Genomic DNA, 18,505 nt, shown 5'->3' on the forward strand with positions numbered 1-18,505 from the left:
TGAAGATTGTAAGGATGACGTTGATCATTGGTCCTGGATAACAATATTCAGGGAAGACTTTACTGAAGGAGCAGATTTCAGAAGGAAGACAGGTGACAGGTTAACCAAAAAGGAAAGAAAAAAAGACGGAACTAAGGCATTTAACTTGTGCTAAAAAGCAAGATGAAGACTTGGGGAAAGATGAGCAAATCTGATTGGTGAGAATATCAAGTTGTGTTTTTAGACACACATACCAGGATATTCAGCTGAAAAAGGCACATTTTAAGAGAGAAATAGAAAACAGAAATATTTGGAGCTGACCAATTAGAATGGTGAGAAAACCCAAAACCATATAACTTGAAGAATATTTGAACATACTCTGGCTCCTCAGTTGGGGAAAGAGATTTAGTAGCAAGAGCTCTGCTAAAACATGTTAAAAGCTACCATCTTGGAAAAGAGACTGGGGTTCTAAAAGGCTAAATTAACACTTTAGGATAGAAATTAAAGATTTCCAGTCAACTCTATCGTTAGAGCAGGAAACATCAGAGCTGCTTAACGTGGCTCAGATTTCCTTTGAAGGCAGTTAATCTTGCTGAAGTTTTATGGAAAGGGTGGACTACTTCATGGGGAAGTAGTCAAACAGACTGAACTCTGAGGACAACTTGGACTAGCTGAACTTTAAGACCTTTTCCAAATTTAGAAATTCCTTAAAATGGAAAGACATAGTTTTTATTATTAAAAATGAAGTATAATAACAATAACAGCAATTCTCTATTATTTTATTATGCTTTGTAGTTTATATTATGCCATCATATGCTAAAACCAATTCTGAGAAGCAGGTAGAATAAGTATCTTGTTTCCATTGCATACATGGAAAGAAGGCACGGAGAGTTAAGTGATTTTCCCAGGGACACACAGTAAGTGGAAGAATTAAGATGAGCACCCAAGAGGTGCCGGCACATCCTCCTGTTGCTGCCAAATGTGATCATGAGGAGAACGGTGATGGCCATTCTAGACATTGCTGAAGGAAGCAGCGTCAGATTTCAGGAAGATCAGCAAAGACTGTGTTAAAAGGGCTCAGGGTCATTTCTCCTTTTATCGTCTGTTAGGAATATAACCATGATCCCCGATAAGCCACTGAACATCCTTGTACAATCCACACTTTACAAGGGCTTTGCTTTGAATCATCTCGAGACATTGCAGGAAATTGGCTTCCTTGTGATACAACTCAATTCAAGGCAAGTAAATCCATTTGGCAACATGTTGTTTGCCACATTTTAAAATAGAGCGTTGATTTGCTTTTCATAGTTACCCCGTTTTCACCATCGAGGGCAGCAGCTCCTCAAACTTTTGGAGATTATATTATATATATAAATGCATTCTCATTTCAGACTATATAGAAACATCTACAGCAATTTATCCCCTTACTCTCCCTTCCCTCCACACTATCTTCCCTGCAGCTCACCATGGGGCTGGACTAGCAGTAAGCAAGGGAAAGACGACTTCAGCTCCTTCCCCACTCACTCCTGACAGCCTTACACCCGAAGCTAATTTCCCCCTTCTGAAGTGGAAGGCTCTTCACTCCCCATCTCCAGTGACCTGCAGCACTCTGAAGCCGGGACTCTGAGACTCATTCCGGACACTTGTTCTCAGGTAATTTTTCAGCTCCCTATCAGCATTGAACAGCCCTGACTTCCCAGACTGAAAGAAGACTAATTAAAATGACGAACCTCGCATTGATTTATTACCACAGGGGTGAAAACAATAAACAACGATGACATTGCTAATGTGTTTGGTTCTCGCTCTCATCCCTTTCCCCACCTCCCAACCTGCATTGGGATGGAGGCACTGGGGAAGATGACAGCGCAGTGAGTTCTCTCTGTCCTCTCATCCCCTGAGATAGAATATGGACGCCCCTGCAAGGGCTCCGCAGATTAGGCATGACTAAGGGCTTTCGCACACCTCCTCCCTCTCAGTTCCAAGGGCAACCCAGGGAGGCAGCTCTTATCATCTGCATTCACAGATGAGAAAATCGAGGTCCCAAGAGGTTAAGTGATTAGCTTAAGGTCACATAGCTGCTAGACAGATTATTAATTAAACTCGGCCACTTGAAAGGACCAATAATTCTCTGCTCTCTAAAAGCATTGTTTTTTAGCAGTTAAAGTGCTTGAGCAACTGCTACTTAGCAAACATTTAAGCATTGACTGTATGAAAAATGCTGCTCTCAGGGATAAGAGGTGAGGAAAATGGACAAAAGGGAGCCCTCTTCAAAGAAGGCGCAGGGTACTCAGAGGAAATCCCCTCATATAACTTTGAGATTTCCAGTGACACCCCATGCCAATGTGTCTGGCGCGAGGAACCAGAGGCATCGGATGCCCTAGCGTGCTGAAATATAACCTCATATTGTTTACTATCATTCTTTCATTTATTCATTTAAACCCTCTCTTGAATCACTCTTTCTGCTGCTTCCAGCTCATTTCTCTTAGCTTCATGGCAAAATCCCTGGAGTATGATGTACATCTTTTCAGGCTCCAATATTCTGTAATAAGTGCTCTTTAATAACAAGCATTTAAATTGTGCAAAGTCAGGTCTCAGCACAAGAGTCCCATCCACAGATTGCCTGTGATCAGCCGATCTAATAATTCTCCCATGGTGCACTAAATTCTCTCTACACTCTTAGCCTGTTTTATTTTCTTTATAGAAATTATCTTATTGTTTTGTGTATGAGTTAATTACCTGCCTCCCCATCTACAAGGACAATTCTTATTTATTGTTATAAACCAAAGACGTAGAAGAGCAGCTAGAATGTAGAGGGAGATTAGGGAATATTTGTTTAATGAATGAATGAATAAACAAATATCCTCACTCCATTTACCAATTAATCACTTTCCATAGTGCTATTTAAATCTACTTATCCAAAATCATCAGAGATTTCTCTATCACACTTGCCACAATTCAGTCCCATGAGGCTGCTTAAGAATTACAGAAAATATGTGTAAACTACCTAGCATAGGGCCAGGCCCATAGTAGGCACAAAATGCAAGCTATTGTTATATAATCATTACTTAAGGAAGAAGGAATATTTACATGCTCCCAAGACTTTAGTGTTACTTTGAACACTATGAATTGTAATTAGTAAATAAAATTAAATTATGTATTGATAACAGCCATCATATTAGGTGCTGAAGTTAGAGATCCACATTATAAACTAGTACTTTGGGCATTTATAACCTACTCAAGTTAAAACCCACGTGAAAGTTAAATATGTATTGAATAATTGAAGAAGTATTTGCTTAACAGGATGGTATAATAATAATTGTTATAACTAATGTTTATAGAATTCTAGCTATGTGAAAGTAGTCTATACACATGATCTCATTTAATTTTCACATTACCTTAGGAATTATTGCAATCCCACTTTTATAGATGATGAAAAAAATTTAGGGAGGTGATGTCATTTGATGGATCACAGAGACGGAAAATGAACACGTTTGGATGCAGACTTAACTTAAGCCCAGATGTCAGTAAACCACATTCTTTTTAGCTCTTATTTAGTGCTGGTATCATACTCTGCTCATTTGTGTGGTGTTGACGACTTTGAACAAAGCATATAAGATATGGTGGTAATTTGCAAGTTTAGAGGCAGTGAATTACACTTCCCCCATAGGTCTATATCAGTTCTGATTTTCCCTAGGGCAATGAAAGTCAGGTACATGGTTTAGAGATATTACATAGACAAATGAGAGCTTGTTGCAAAATACACTTTAGGAAAGACCCTTCCATGTTCTTTAGCAGGTGTGCACATTCTCTTTCATGTGCTTAACGCCTGACATAAAGGCATGTTAATTTTCACCTCTTATGAGCATGGCAGGAATTTGCAAATGTTGACACATCATGACATTTTCACGAAAGTCAATTAATAGGGAAAAACAAATAGATAAGTAGCTTTGGTGATCATTAACTGGTTGGTATTGAAGTGGATCAGTTTAAAATCTTCAGTCTCAGCCTATGCTGAAAACAGTTAATCAAATCTATTGTTTAGAAGGGTTAGAATTGTCCAGAATGTGCATTTGTGTCAGAGGTGGAAGAAAGAGCATGGAGAAAAATACTTTAGAAAAAGACTTGACAAATCAAGCATTGCCATGCTAAGCTCTGTTTACCCAGAGTTATAGGAATATCAGCAAGAGGATAAATTAAAATAACCTTCCTGGTGGTACCCGCTATGTACCTGATTCTCACTGGGAAAGATTGATTCAGGTTAGGAGTGACTGGAGACTGTGATCCACAGGAATGAATTATGTTCTCTTCCATCCTAGCTCCCTACCCACCTGCCAAAAGATGAAAGCCTTCTTCTGTTGGTGGTAAATGATCTTCTGAGCCTTAGTCTCACTCATCAGTTAAGCCCATGCAGCATAAGCAATTTCCTACCTCAGAGATATACAGAACTGAATGAAGAACCCTGCCCTTAAAAGGGAAAATGAAACCACAAGCCAATGATTACATTGGAATCAATCTTTCAGTGTCAAGGAAACTCAGCTTTCCAAAATGCACATTCTCTCTGCCTCCCTTATTCCACTTCATCTCTTTTTCACTATTCAGAACGTATTGGTTCATAAAACAGTATAACAAACTTAAAATTATCTTGGCCCACGGTGGAAATAAATCCACAATCATTAAAAATGTATAAATTTAGCCCATCAGAAAAATTATTTCCCCAACATTCTTTCTGAAGGGAATTGCTTCACCACAGGGTACACCCTCCAAGCTTGTGAATACAATGCTTCATCTTTGACAAAAGTTACCATCTGGTAGGTATAAACCAGCTGTGTATAGTGCAGCAGAAACCTGTACCTCTACAGTCCTCCTTTCTCTTCTACAAACCTCAGTGAATCCTATGGTGGTTTTATTATGAAAATGATGTTGCTTTCTTATACTAGAGATAAAGGCAAATAACATTTGCTCTTCAGTGTGAAAGGGCATACTCCAGACTATTTCCTAGAGTCTTTCTCATCATCATATACAAATCTTACATTTCTTTTTCAAGATAAAATTGTGTCTGTGTGTGTGTGTGTGTGTGCTCTTCCCTTACAATGTTACTGGCTGGATCTATCAGGCAAAATCTGGACCCCTGCCCCAACTCTCATTCAGGACAAGAGACAAAAAAAAGCCATCTCTCTCATTTCCATCATGGTGTAGTAATATATGTTCCCATGTATGTCCCAGGATCTGTTCTAATCCTAGCTGAGAAGAGCCCTTGGGAACCAGGTGGGTGTTCATGCCAATCCACATTCTGCATAAAGTATGTGAAGAATGGGAGAGTGGTTTCAAGTTTTTTTCTATTGAAAATCTACATATTCATTAAGCAGCATAGATGAAGTTTCAACCACATATATTGAATTTGAAGAAAAATTGAGAAGAGGATGTGTTCTTTCTCCACCACTTCTGTATGGTCTTAGGAGTCTTCTCCACTTGTTTTGTTGATCAATAAAGAAATTTCATCTGCACTATTGGATTCCCAGTCACTTCTGATAGCCACTTGAATTGACTGTTCTATAACTAAGAAAACACATGAGCAATTGGGCTGTTGTGGAAAAGTGCCAAAGTTCCTCCACAAGTTGCACACTTCAGCTCACATATACAAAGGAATCCATGTCACCCCTTCTTATAGAGGCCCATTTATGACATAATGACAAAGTACAAAACTGAGCTGATCCAGGGCTCTGATCTAAAAGACCTTCAACAAAGCCCAGTAGCTTTGTTGAGGGGCGAGGCCCAGAAGAGAAATAACAATCACTGCCATTTTGTTCTCAGGAAGCACCATCCCTAGGGAAAGGAGGAGAGCACCACATCAAGGGAGCACCCTGTGGGGCAAAAGAATCTGAATGGCAGACCTTGAGCCCCAGATCATCCCTTTGACATAGTTTACCCGAATGAGAAGGAACAAAAAAAAAATTCTGCTAATACAACAAAGCAAGGTTCTCTACCACCCCTAAAAGATCATACCAGTTCACCAGCAATGAGTCCAAATCAAGACAAAATCTCTGAATTGCCAGAAAAACAATTCAGAAGGTTTATTATTAAGCTACTCAAGGAATCACCAGAGAAAGTTGCCTACCAACTTAAAGAAATTAAAAACATGTTACAGGATATGGACAGAAAAATCCCCAAATAAATAGTGTGAATAAAAAAATAATCACAACATCTGGAAATGAAAGACACACTTAGGGAAATGTAAAATACACTGGAAAATCTCAACAGTAGAATCGATCAAGTGGAAAAAATAACTTCAGAGCTAGAAGATAAAGCTATCAAAATAACTCAATCCAATAAACACAAAGAAGAATATATATATTTTTGAACAGAGTCTCCAAAAAATTTGGGATTGTGTTAAACAGCCAAACCTAAGAATAATTGATGTTCCTTTGGAAGAAGAGAAATCTAAAAGTTTGGAAAACTTATTTGAGGGAATAATCAAGGAAAACTTCCCTAGCCTTGCTAGAGATCTAGATATCCAAATACAAGAAGCTCAAAGAACATCTGGGAGACTCACAGCAAAAAGGTCATCACCCAGGTACAAAGTCATCAGGTTATCTGAAGTCAAGACACAGGAAAGATTCTTACAAGCTGTGAAGCAAAAGCATCAGGTAACCTATTAAGAAAACACTATCAGATTAACAGCAGATTTGATAGAAACCGTAAAAACAGAAAGGCATTGGGGTCCTATCTTTAGCCTCAAAATAAAACAATTATCAGCTGAGAATTTTGTATCCAGTGAAACTAAGCTTCATAAATGAAGGAAAGATACAGTCTCTTTCAGACAAACAAATGTTGAGAGAATTTACCACTATTAAGCCAGCACTGCAATAATTGCCGAGATGAGCTCTAAATCTTGAAACAAATCCTCAAAATGCACCAAAATAGAACCTCCTTAAAAGATAAATCTCACAGGACCTATAACACATTAACACAATGAAAAGAAGCAACCTATTCAGGCAACAAGTAGCATGATGGATAGAACAGTACCTCACATCTCAATACTAATGCTGACTATAAATGGCCTACATGCTCCGCCTAAAAGATACGGAATGGTAGAATGGATAAAAATTTACCAACCAAGCATCTGCTATCCTCAGCAGACTCCCTAGCACACAGAACTCACGTAAACTTAAGGTGGAAAAGGGAATATTCCATGCACATGGACACCAGAAGCAAGCAGGAGTAGCTACTCTTATATCAGACAAAACAGACTTTAAAGCAACAATAGTTAAAAAAGACAAAAGGGGACATTATATAATGATAAAAGGACTAGTTCAACAGGAAAAGGTCACAGTCCTAAATACATATGCACCGAACACTGGAGCCCCCAAGTTTATGAAACAATTACTACTAGACCTAAGAAATTAGATAGAAAGACAGTAATAGTGGGGGACTTTAATACTCCACTGACAGCACTAAACATGTAACCAAGACAGACAGAAAATCAACAAAGCAACTAAGCTATACCTTAGAACAAAAGGACTTAATTGATAGTTATAGAACATTCTACCCAACAACTGCAGAATATACATTCTATTCATGAGCACCTGGAACATTCTCCAAGATAGACCATATGACTGTGATAGGCCACAAAACAAGTCTCAATAAATTTAAGAAAATCAAAATTACATCAAGTACTCTCTCAGACCACAGTAGAATCAAATTGCAAATCAACTCTGAAAGGAGCCCTCAAAACCACGCAAATACATGGAAAAGAAATAACCTGCTCCTGAATGATCATTGGTTCAACAGTGAAATCAAGATGGAAATTAAAAAATTTTTTGAACTTAACATAAAAATGACAAAACCTATCAAAACCTCTGGGATATAGCAAAGGCTGCACTAAGAGGCAAGTTCATAGCCTTAATGCCTACATCAAAAAGTCTGAAAGAGCACAAATAGACAATCTAAGGTCACACCCCAAGGAACAAGAGGAACAAGAACAAACCCAAACCCAAACCCAGCAGAAGAAAAGAAATAATGAAGATTAGAGAAGAACTAAATGAAATTGAAACAAAATAACAATACACAAGATTAAGGGGGGAAAAGCGCCGGTTTTTTGAAAAGATGAAACTGACAGACCATTAGTAAGATTAACCAAGAAAAGAAGAGAAAAAGATCCAATAAGCTGGATTAGAAATGAAATGAGAAATATTACAATCGATACCACAGAAAAAGATCATTCAAGGCTACAATGAACACCTTTGTGTGCACAAACTAGAAAACCTAGCGGAGATGGAAAAATTTCTGGAAATATAAAAGGCACTCAACCAACACTATATCTTTATATATTGAGCATCATAGTCTGTAACAGGTTCTTAAAGTACATCAAGAAACAGCACTGACACCCCTGCACACACACACACAGACACACACACACACAGACGCACACACACACACAGACACACACACACAGACGCACACACACAGACGCACACACACACAGACACACACACACAGACGCACACACACAGACGCACACACACACAGACACACACACACAGACGCACACACACACAGACGCACACACACACACAGACACACACACACAGACACACACACACAGACACACACACACACAGACGCAGACACACACACAGCCACACACACACACAGCCACACACACACAGACAGACACACACACACAGACGCACACACACACACAGACGCACACACACACACACAGACGCACACACACACACACAGACGCACACACACAGACGCACACACACACACAGACACACACACACACAGACGCACACACACACACAGACGCACACACACACAGACGCACACACACACAGACGCACACACACACACCTTCCTCACGAACAAACAACTGCTTTTAGGCTGGGCACGGTGGCTCATGTCTGTAATCACAGCACTTTGAGAGGCCAAGGAGGGTGGATCACAAGGTCAGGAGGTCAAGACCATCCTGGCTAACATGGTGAAACCCCATCTCTACTAAAAATACAAAACATTAGCTGGGTGTGGTGGCATGCGCCTGTAGTCCCAGCCACTTGAGAGCCTGAGGCAGGAGAATCACTTGAACCTGGGAGGCAGAGGTTGCAGTGAGCCAAGATTGTGCCACTGCACTCCAGCCTGGGCGACAGAGCGAGACTCGATTAAAAAAAAAAAAAAATGCTTTTATGGAGTTCACAGTCTGGCAGAAAAAAAAAAGAAAGTAAAAAATAAATAGAACATATAAGTGAGATACATGGTATATTTGAAAGTAAAAAGGAATTTGACAATAAAAAATAAAATATAGTAAGTAGGTGAAAAAGAGTTTGGGGACATGTTGCAATTTCAAGGGCATTACTTAGGGTGAGCCTCATTAGTAGGATAGTATTAGCTCTAACACTTGAAGGACATGAGGGAGTGAGCAGTATGCATATCCGGGGGCAGAACTTTGCAGGTTGAGGAGACCAGCAGTGCAAGAGCCCGATGGGGTAGAAAGGGGGAGAAGCTAGTGTACCCAGGATGAGTGGGTTAGAAGGAGACAGAGTATATACCATGTCAAGGAGTTAATGGTGGCTAGATTCCACAGGGCATTTTAGATTAACATGAAGGCTTAACTTTTAGTCTAAGTGAAATGGAAAGCCACTGGAACATTCTGAATGTGAGAATGACATGATCTGACTTAAAGACTCTTCATGTAGAGAGACTAGATAACAGAGGGACAAGGGAATCAGCAAGGTGGTGACGGTAGAAGTCTAGAGAGAGATGCTGATGAGTGAGAATCATGTCGTAAGTGATGGAGGTAATAAGACATAATTGCAGTTTTGTTTATATTTTAAATGTTTAACCATCAGGAAGTTTTGACAATTAGAAATAGGGCATGAGAGAAAGATGAGTGAAGGATAATACTAAGATTTTTATTTTGAGACACTGGATGTGGAGGATGGTTGTGGGAGGAGCAAATGTAGAAGGAAGATGTGGGGTTCAGTTTCGGACATCCTGAATCCAGACATCCCCAGTGAAAATGTTGACTAGACCACTGGATATTCCAATCTGGAGGGGAGGAGTAAAGTCTGGACTTGGGATATGAATTTTACACCGTTAGCTTGCATGAGATCAACAAAGGAGTGAATGAAGCTAAAACAAGGGATGAGTTACAAGAATTAACTCCAAAGTCCTTCAACAAAAAGGGTAAAGAAAACAATGAGAAACTTGCAAAGGAGATTTAGAAGAAGCACTCAGAAGGCAGGTGGAAAGCCAAGGATACATTACTTCAGGTAGAGATGATATTTCAAAAGGCGGAAATAATCAAACATCTCAAATGCTGTCAGTTAGACAGCCAAGTTAGATGAGATCAATGATAATTGACCATTGACTTTGGCAATGGTTACCTTAATAAGTCATTTTCTGTGGAAAGGTAGAGATAAAAACGCAACTACAGCATGGAAGGGAATGGGGCAGCCAGTGTAGAAAGCAGCTCTCAGACAGGTTTTGCTGCACTGGGGAGCTGACTGAGTCAAGAAGGTGCTATTTTAAGATGGAAATAATCCAGGAAAGAGGGGCCTGAGAGGGCAAAATTGCTGGAGGAAAACCCTTGCATGGGCCAAAGGAATTGCCTCTAGACAGGAATAAAAGTTGCTTTTTTTCTCTCTCAAATTCCTTTTGGGATCATTCCACTAGCTTCAACAATGACACATCATCTTAACTAAAAATGGAATGGTGGGCTCTCTTTGAAGAACTATCCGTATCAGAAAATTGTTGATGATTTCTCTTTGTTTATGACATTAATTAAGGAGCTTAGTGGTTATTTTTTGTGACTGGCAGAAGATGTAATGACCCACCAGTTAGTTCTGTTTTTCAGAGCACCACATTCAGACAGCAGCTACCATACAGTTGTGTGTTCTGGGTCACAAAATAGACCAGATGGAGACACTGTGGGTAGATCAGTGCCAAATTCTACATGCAACTAGAAAAATGCTTGCAAAGCACTTATTTTGCTAACAGTTTGACAGTATCTTTATCTTCACATATATGAACAATTGTTATTATAATGAGCAAATCTGGTGTGACTATGGAAACTCTTTTCAAATATTTCCCAGCTCACCCAAATCACAATTCCACTCCCACAGCAAGATGGGTCTACTTGGTGTTTCTGATCACATTGCATTTTCCTAACTCCGGCAATTTCTTCCAATTGCAATTCCTCCCATTCTATTTCAATGTCCTACTTAAATTTACCTTTCCATGATCATCACACCAAAGTAAACTCTTCTCAAGGCTTCTAGAGCTTTTTTTTAAGTGGGACTCATTCAGTATTTGTACTGTGATACTTTGTATTAAATGTATAAATATTAAAAGGTTTCTCCTACTAGATTCAAAGCCCTAGAAAAATTTTTAAAAAATTAAATACCATATACTCTACAACCCCTTATCTAGTAAGTATTCACAGATAATCTAGAATAAATGAACGAAGAAAGGAAGAAATACATTTCTGTAAAGGTAATGGTGGTCATAATTTTACCAATAATATAAACAAAATCTGCTAAAGAGGCTTTTCCAAATAAAATGTGAAGTTTATGTGTATAAAATTTCTGACTTTGGCTAAAGGGGAAGTATCTAGAATGTCTTACTGTCTTTTTTTTTCTTTTTTTTTTTGCATTTCATTCAAGGGAGGATTCGTTATTAAAGCACAGTGAGGATAGTTAAGAGCTTTTGATCAAGTTATATTTCAAGCTGATTATTTTCAGCAATTACTGAATTAGGGGAGGAAGGCATGTGGAAGGAAACGTGGTAGAGAAGAAATTCTTGAGAGTAAGGACTGACATCAGAAACTGGATTAGATGATCTAAAGCCATAACGTTTTTCAACAATAGTGCTCTTCTTTAAGAATCATAAACTAACAGTCAATTGGCCAAGTAGGACAAGGGAATTCTCTAAGCTTCCAGAGCCAGTGCTTTCAGTCAGTTACCTGTGGTGTTCATTCATAGCACCTCCTGTGTCCGCACAGGTAATTAGCACTTACTGAGCTTTTACTATGTGCCAGACACTGTTATGAGCACTTTTTAAGATGTAGGACATATTTAATCACTGCCATAATTGTATGAGGTAGGAATTGTTACTATCCCATGTTACTGATCCCAAAACTAAGACATAGAGATGTTGCATAATCTGTTTAAAGTCACAAGGCTTGTAAAAGGCAACTAGTCCCTAACAGTCTGACCACTGGCCATACAGGGCCTGAAAGTTTCTGGCAGACTGACTATTCTAAGCAAGTTAGAACAAGCCTGAGCATTTTGTCATAGCCAGTCATTCTCCTCTGTCCAAATGAGACCCTGGTTAATATTAGGGCAAGAGAAGGAGATCTGAGGAAAATAAACAATAACATAAAATAAAATTTTAAAACTTGAATAAAGTAAAATAAAATAAGTTCATTTATTGAGGCTGTGTAAGTAGGGTGCCAAATTTCTAATCTGTCCATAAGAAGCCTTTTCCAGGGACAGGGATGACAGAGTCAAGGAAGCCACAGAATGTGTTGTGCACAATTTCCCACAATTTCAGTGGCTGTTAGTTTAGCTAGTCCTGGGTACTTGGAACAAACAAGTTTAGAATGTGGGTTTAGTTGTATTTCCCAGGTCTCTGCAGAAAAACTTCTTTCAAGGGAAATGCAATGACCTTAATCTTAAAGTAATCACTTTGTTTAGAAAATATTATTTCCTAATTCCCATGGCACTGAATAGGAGGGCAGGATCATTCACACTTGAATAGTGCGTAATAGGGTCTCCACAGGAAAAAAGGAGTTTATTACCAGAAGAATGTTAAAGAGAGGGTATGCTGGATACAGAAAAGCTGTAAATACCCCAGAGCCCTGTACTGTATTCCTGGTGAGAAAGGACGAAGGTGTGAACTCAGGGAGAATGTAAGCAGGAGACGAGGTGCTCAACATCGTAGTCACTAGGTCAAAGCCAATCTGTAAAGTACAATGAGATCCATGCTACACACCCACTAGAATGGTTAAAATTAAAAAGCTGCAAATAGCAAGTATTAGCCGGGATGTGAAGAAACTGGAGACTCATACATTGCTGGCTGGAAGGCATAAAATGGTACCGCCATTTTAGAAAAGTGTTTGCCAGCAGTTTCTTGAAAAATTAAGCATATATTCATCATATGACCCAGCAATTCTACTCCTATATATCTCCAATATTATTATTTATAATAGTCCCAAACTGGAAACAACCAAAATGCCCATCAATGGATGCACAGACAAACAAATTTTGGTGTAGCCATACAATGGAAGACAATTCAGCAATTAAAAAAACAAGGTAATGACACACTCTGTAACATAGATGAATCTCAACATCACACTAAATGAAAGAAATCAGATGGAAAAGACCACCTGATTCTATTTATAGGAAATGCTCAGAAAAGGCAATCCGTAGAGACAGAAGGTCGCCGTGTGGCTGTCAGAGACTCGGCATGTTGGGATTAATTGCAAGTGTGCCCCAAGGAACTTTTGGAGAAGTGGAAGTGTTCTAAATCAGGATTGTGGGGACTGTTGCACACATGAATTTTACTCAAACTCATCAAACTTTACACTTACAATGGGTAGATTTCTGGGTTTTAAATCAGTAGGTTGGTGCAAAAGTTCTTGCAGTGATTGCCATTATTTTAATGGCAATTTCAATATCTCAGTACAGCTATTTTAAAATGATGTGTGGGGAGAATTGAATAAGAAGGTGCATTTGAGAGAAGCAGGAAAAGAAGAATACAGAAGAAATATGTTTTTAGGAGAAAAAACACATTGACTGGAAAGACTTGTACACAAAATAAACTTTATTTGTTAAGCGTTTCATTAGGAAGACTTAACACGTAAGAAGAAAATTTTCACCATTTAGCCAATGTGAACAGTCTGACTCAACCATGGCTCAGGATCTGCTTCCAAGTGATTTTGCATACAGCCTCTTCAAGTCCTCTTCACAGCAACTTATATTTTCTTCTCTTATCAATACTCAACCAGTGGCTGGTTGTCTGTGAAGGACAAGTGAGGAGAGTTTAAGATGACTGAGGTTTTCGATGGGGAATGGGTGGTGACACGAAACAAATACAAGGCTGATAACGAGTTAGTGCTCCAGGAAACACCAGTAAAACTAAGTCTACATGAGCCTCTTCATTTTATAAGCAAAGCAACTCTCTTTTTCCAGTCCTTTGAAAGTTTAGGATTGAAAGAGATTTCACAACTTCTTTTTCTTAGCTCTCACCAGAGTCTTGGTTCTTTAGAAGAAACACTTCCAGAATGTCTGATACAAAGAAAGCTAAGAGCATGTTAATTCCCAGGCAAGGCTGTGGTAATAAGGTTGTATTTTATTTTAGGATCACAGAGGCTAAGACACCTTTAGAAAACTTGGCCTGCTAGGAACATAATAAACCTCTTCTTTTTTTAGCCTCTTCCCTGAAGTAATTGAAGCTTCTTCTCACCGTTACATGAGTTAAACAGTACAACATCTCAGAGAAAGAAATTTCTACTTATACATCAGTTAATCCTACCATTTCGGATGATTTCATCTGGATGAGAGCTAGAAGGCTAGATTTCAAAAAGGATAGCCTTTTAAATTTTTGTTTTTTTTGTTTAAGAAAAACTCAATACATGACTACTTTCTTCAAAGCGTCTCCAAGTTAATTTTTCATTAGCGTATGAATGAATGTACTCTTAACTACAGAGCTACCTAGATGCATTTCTCTACTAATACATTGAAAATAAACTTAGCTTGGAAGATTTGATGCAAAAGTATTTAGTACTGTTTACAAATAAATAGCTGACCTATAACTACAGAGTTTTTAAAAATCAGGAGAAAAATATTATATAGGATTAATTTTATATTAATATTTCTTATCACATAAAAATACTACATATTGGTTTTTTTATTAATAGCCTATTTCATGAGATTATCTGAAATCATACATCATTTTGTTTTGAAATTTATTTTATATTCTGACAAAAACCAAGATTGGAAGAAAAAGAAATACTAAATGTATTACTAGAAGGTGTATAAAATGTTCTGTCCTATCCCGACTCATTTTTGAACAAAGGCACACCTTCTGTTTAGGTGGAAATACATATTTATTCTTCTGAGATGTTGGAATGCTATGGAACATGGTTCTAGCTGGCAATAATTACCTTCCTTGTCCTTGGCTGGAGGGATGTAGGATCTCCAGTTCACCCACTAAGGAGTTACAGGGGTATTGACCACCGTTAGTTAGCAGAACCAAATTTTCATTTAAGCCACTTACTAGAAATTGAGGAACAACAACCTTCTGGTCTTAACAATTCCTACATGAACTCTACAAGGTAAGTCTTGAATGAAGTCCTCCCATCTTCACCTGTTTTCTTATCAGGTGGCCAGTTATAAGGTTTTGAGAGATAACTATTACTTCTTTACACTGGAATTTTCCTAAACAGTTTGTAAATCATTTTCCTGTCTATATGTAACAATTGGCTTTTCTGAATAAGTAGAAAAAGATAGAAGGAAGCTCTTCTAAGATTCCCCAACTCTCTTCATAAATCTGTCAATACATTACAAATCTTTTTAATTCCTTCAAACATCCAAGAGAAGTATATCTACCAGTTTAACAAGCAGGTATCAAGGATAATAGAATCATGTACCTTAAGAAACAATGTAGACAAAAAAATCTCCAAGTGCAATGTCTCTCAGGTGACAAGAATATCAGAAATTTCCAGGTCACTATATTTGATGGGAAACTCAAAATAAAGGTTTTTGCCTCTAGTTTACGGATGAGACTGCAGATGTACTTCACTTTAAGAAATTCCAGTATACACGGAACTTTATCCAATTCAAGCAGTGATTACTGGGATTACAAAATGATTCTTTCCTTCACATGGAAAGTTTCCAATAGATATTTGTTACTGATTGTTTCTTGAGAGAGAGACTGGTTCAGAAGAAGATAGAGAAGTTCAAAGCTAAGATAAATAGGAGATTGGACATCATTGCTCATTGAGGATAAATTTGAAGTAGAGATGACATGCCTCTGGAATTAGACCATGAACAATTAGAAACACACTTTGGTAAATAAAAACGGGCTTTGCTGTAACCATTTTATAAAATGAGGCACAACCAGAAGGTCTTCCTTTTTGTAACAGTATCTGCACCATCGCTTGCTGCCTCTCCCCAAACAACTGTTAATAACTTGGTCCCAGGAAAAGTGATACTGTATTTCTAGCTTGTGTGGTGGGACCCGTTGCCTAGCATTGCAGTAAATTTTACACAACAGTTGGCAGATGGATCAGACTAGCTGGGCTAAATGAATTAAGCACTCACGTAATACTGCAGGGCATATTAAGGAGGAATGTCCAAATTACAGCACTTGATACTCCCTTCTCACAGTCCCACTTCCCCCAGTATAATGCTTTGGCTGAGCAGGCTGTAATTTGATATTAAACAAGGTTCTTATTAAGTAGATACAATGAAATAATGCTGAGTTTTTGTTGCATTAGTGGAGTTAAATGCATTTTATTAGCACTCATTAGGAAGAGGAAAAACTTGGAGCTAAGGATTCATTAGCCAAAAGCGGCCCCTGTGAGGTAGAGCGATTAAACTGCTTGGGGCCAGAGAACAGGATCCAGGCCACACACAGCAGATTCTGGAAGTGTGTCCTCTCTCCTCCATGACTAAAATGTCTGACAGTTTGAGAAAGAAATGTTAGGTCCAACTGCAGGTCAGCTGAAAATATGTGCTTCTTTCGAGAGCTGTTAATTTGACAAAAGGCAGAAGCCCCAGAAAGAGAGCAGAATTATGACATATATTTTAGATCTGAAAGGAAGTCATTTACTTTAGGAATTGGGGGAAAAATGCTACCAGCTATTCAGTTTTGGAGGACATACATGAAAATTGCTTTTATCCTATTTTGTTTTTAGGGAAAAAAACACATCAAGTGAAAACATTTATACACAAAATAAACTTTGTTAAGCTTCTCATTAGGAAGACTTACTGCGTAAGAAGAAAATTTTCACCATTTAGCCAATGTGAGCAGTCTGACTCAACCACGGCTCAGGTTCTGCTTCCAAGTGATTTTGAATACAGCCTCTTCAAGGCCTCCTCAGAGTAACTTATATTTTCTTCTCTTATCAATACTCAAAATACACAGGGAGAAGGGTTGGGCCCAAGGGGTAAGTGAGATGCTTACACACACACACACACACACACACACACACACACACACACATGCACCTCTCATTACTTTGACATGAAACTTTTTCCCAAAAGTAAAATGAATGATATTTTGAACAGCTGTCCTCACTTGGTCAAAATTTACAAAACAATTTTGAGATGAAGGGTTATATGATAAATTTTAAATAACCCTGGAAATTCAAATTTTGGGAGTGTGATAGTCCTGTTATGTCTCTTTGACACAACCTTATGCAGTGGCCAATTTTGTGAAATGTGTCAAGCTACTGGACTAATATTAACTCTTATTACATTTCTACTCCCAAATTTTTGTCTCTTGGATTCTACTTTCTCATATCCCGTCATCTGGAGATCTACCTCTGGCTTTTCTACAAACCTAGTATATTCCAAAGGAATTCCATCGTCAGTACTCCCCGGGACCTCCTTTTCTCCTTCTAATGCCACTACCATTCCTACAACTATTTCTGTTTGAAACCTTCACTTCATTATTTTTCTTACCTCTCACCTGCAGTTGGCTTACCAATCCCTTGGATTCAACTTCTGCCACACATGCACATTCATCTCCTCTTTTCCATTATAGTTTTATAAGTCATATATTCTTCAATTGTCATTTGAACTACTGCTGTGGCCTTTACAATGGAACGGCCTTCCATCTCCACTATTCCCTGTTACACTCCATCATGCACACTGACATCAAATCTTCCAGGAGCGCAGCTCCAAATGAGTCATTTTCTTGCCCAGAATCCTCAGGGGTTTTCATTTTGTCAATCTGTAAAATGAACATGATATCATCTATTATGGAGTTGTAGAATTCAAACAAGGTAGCACATCAAGCCCTCTACTCAGAAGTTATCACATTGTGAATGCTCAGGAAAAGTATTTATTATCTGTTGTCCACACTCTTTCTTTTGACCAAACTAAACTCTTTATGGCTTTCAGTAATGCCACCCATAATTCACTTGTCTTTACGTGTTCTCTTTCAATTCTCCTGGTGTGGAGTACAGTGCCCTCAACTACTCACATTTCAATCCTTTCCATCCTCTGGGACTTAACTCCAGGTAAGCCTCCCCATACTCTCTGTAAAATTTATTATCATCTCTGTTCTCAATAATTACAGCACTGTACTTCAGTTAGCATTCTTTAGTTATTCCTGCCATTTTCTTATCAGTTTGCTACATGCTGAAAAGAACAGAATTTATACCTATTTTCTCATGACTCTCAAAGGTCTCATAACTACATTATGGAGCCCTGTACAACTCAAGGAATCTGTTACTCCCTCTCCCCTCTAACTTCATCTTACGATCTTATGTCTGCAGAAATGGAGTGCAGTGGAA

The 18,505-nt window shown here is 38.4% G+C and overlaps 1 long non-coding RNA gene across 1 annotated transcript in view; it reads left to right on the forward strand.

Annotated features, from left to right (window-relative positions):
* The first annotated feature begins 1,437 nt into the window (after window positions 1–1,437).
* Window positions 1,438–18,505, forward strand: part of LOC144580311 (uncharacterized) — a 63,167-nt gene continuing 46,099 nt past the window's right edge. Inside the window, exon 1 of the long non-coding RNA XR_013529598.1 lies at window positions 1,438–1,632. This is a non-coding gene — a long non-coding RNA (uncharacterized LOC144580311). The remainder of the gene's footprint in view (window positions 1,633–18,505) is intronic.

The sequence above is a fragment of the Callithrix jacchus genome, chromosome 19 (assembly GCF_049354715.1).
Source record: "Callithrix jacchus isolate 240 chromosome 19, calJac240_pri, whole genome shotgun sequence".
Classification (NCBI taxonomy): Eukaryota; Metazoa; Chordata; class Mammalia; order Primates; family Cebidae; genus Callithrix; species Callithrix jacchus.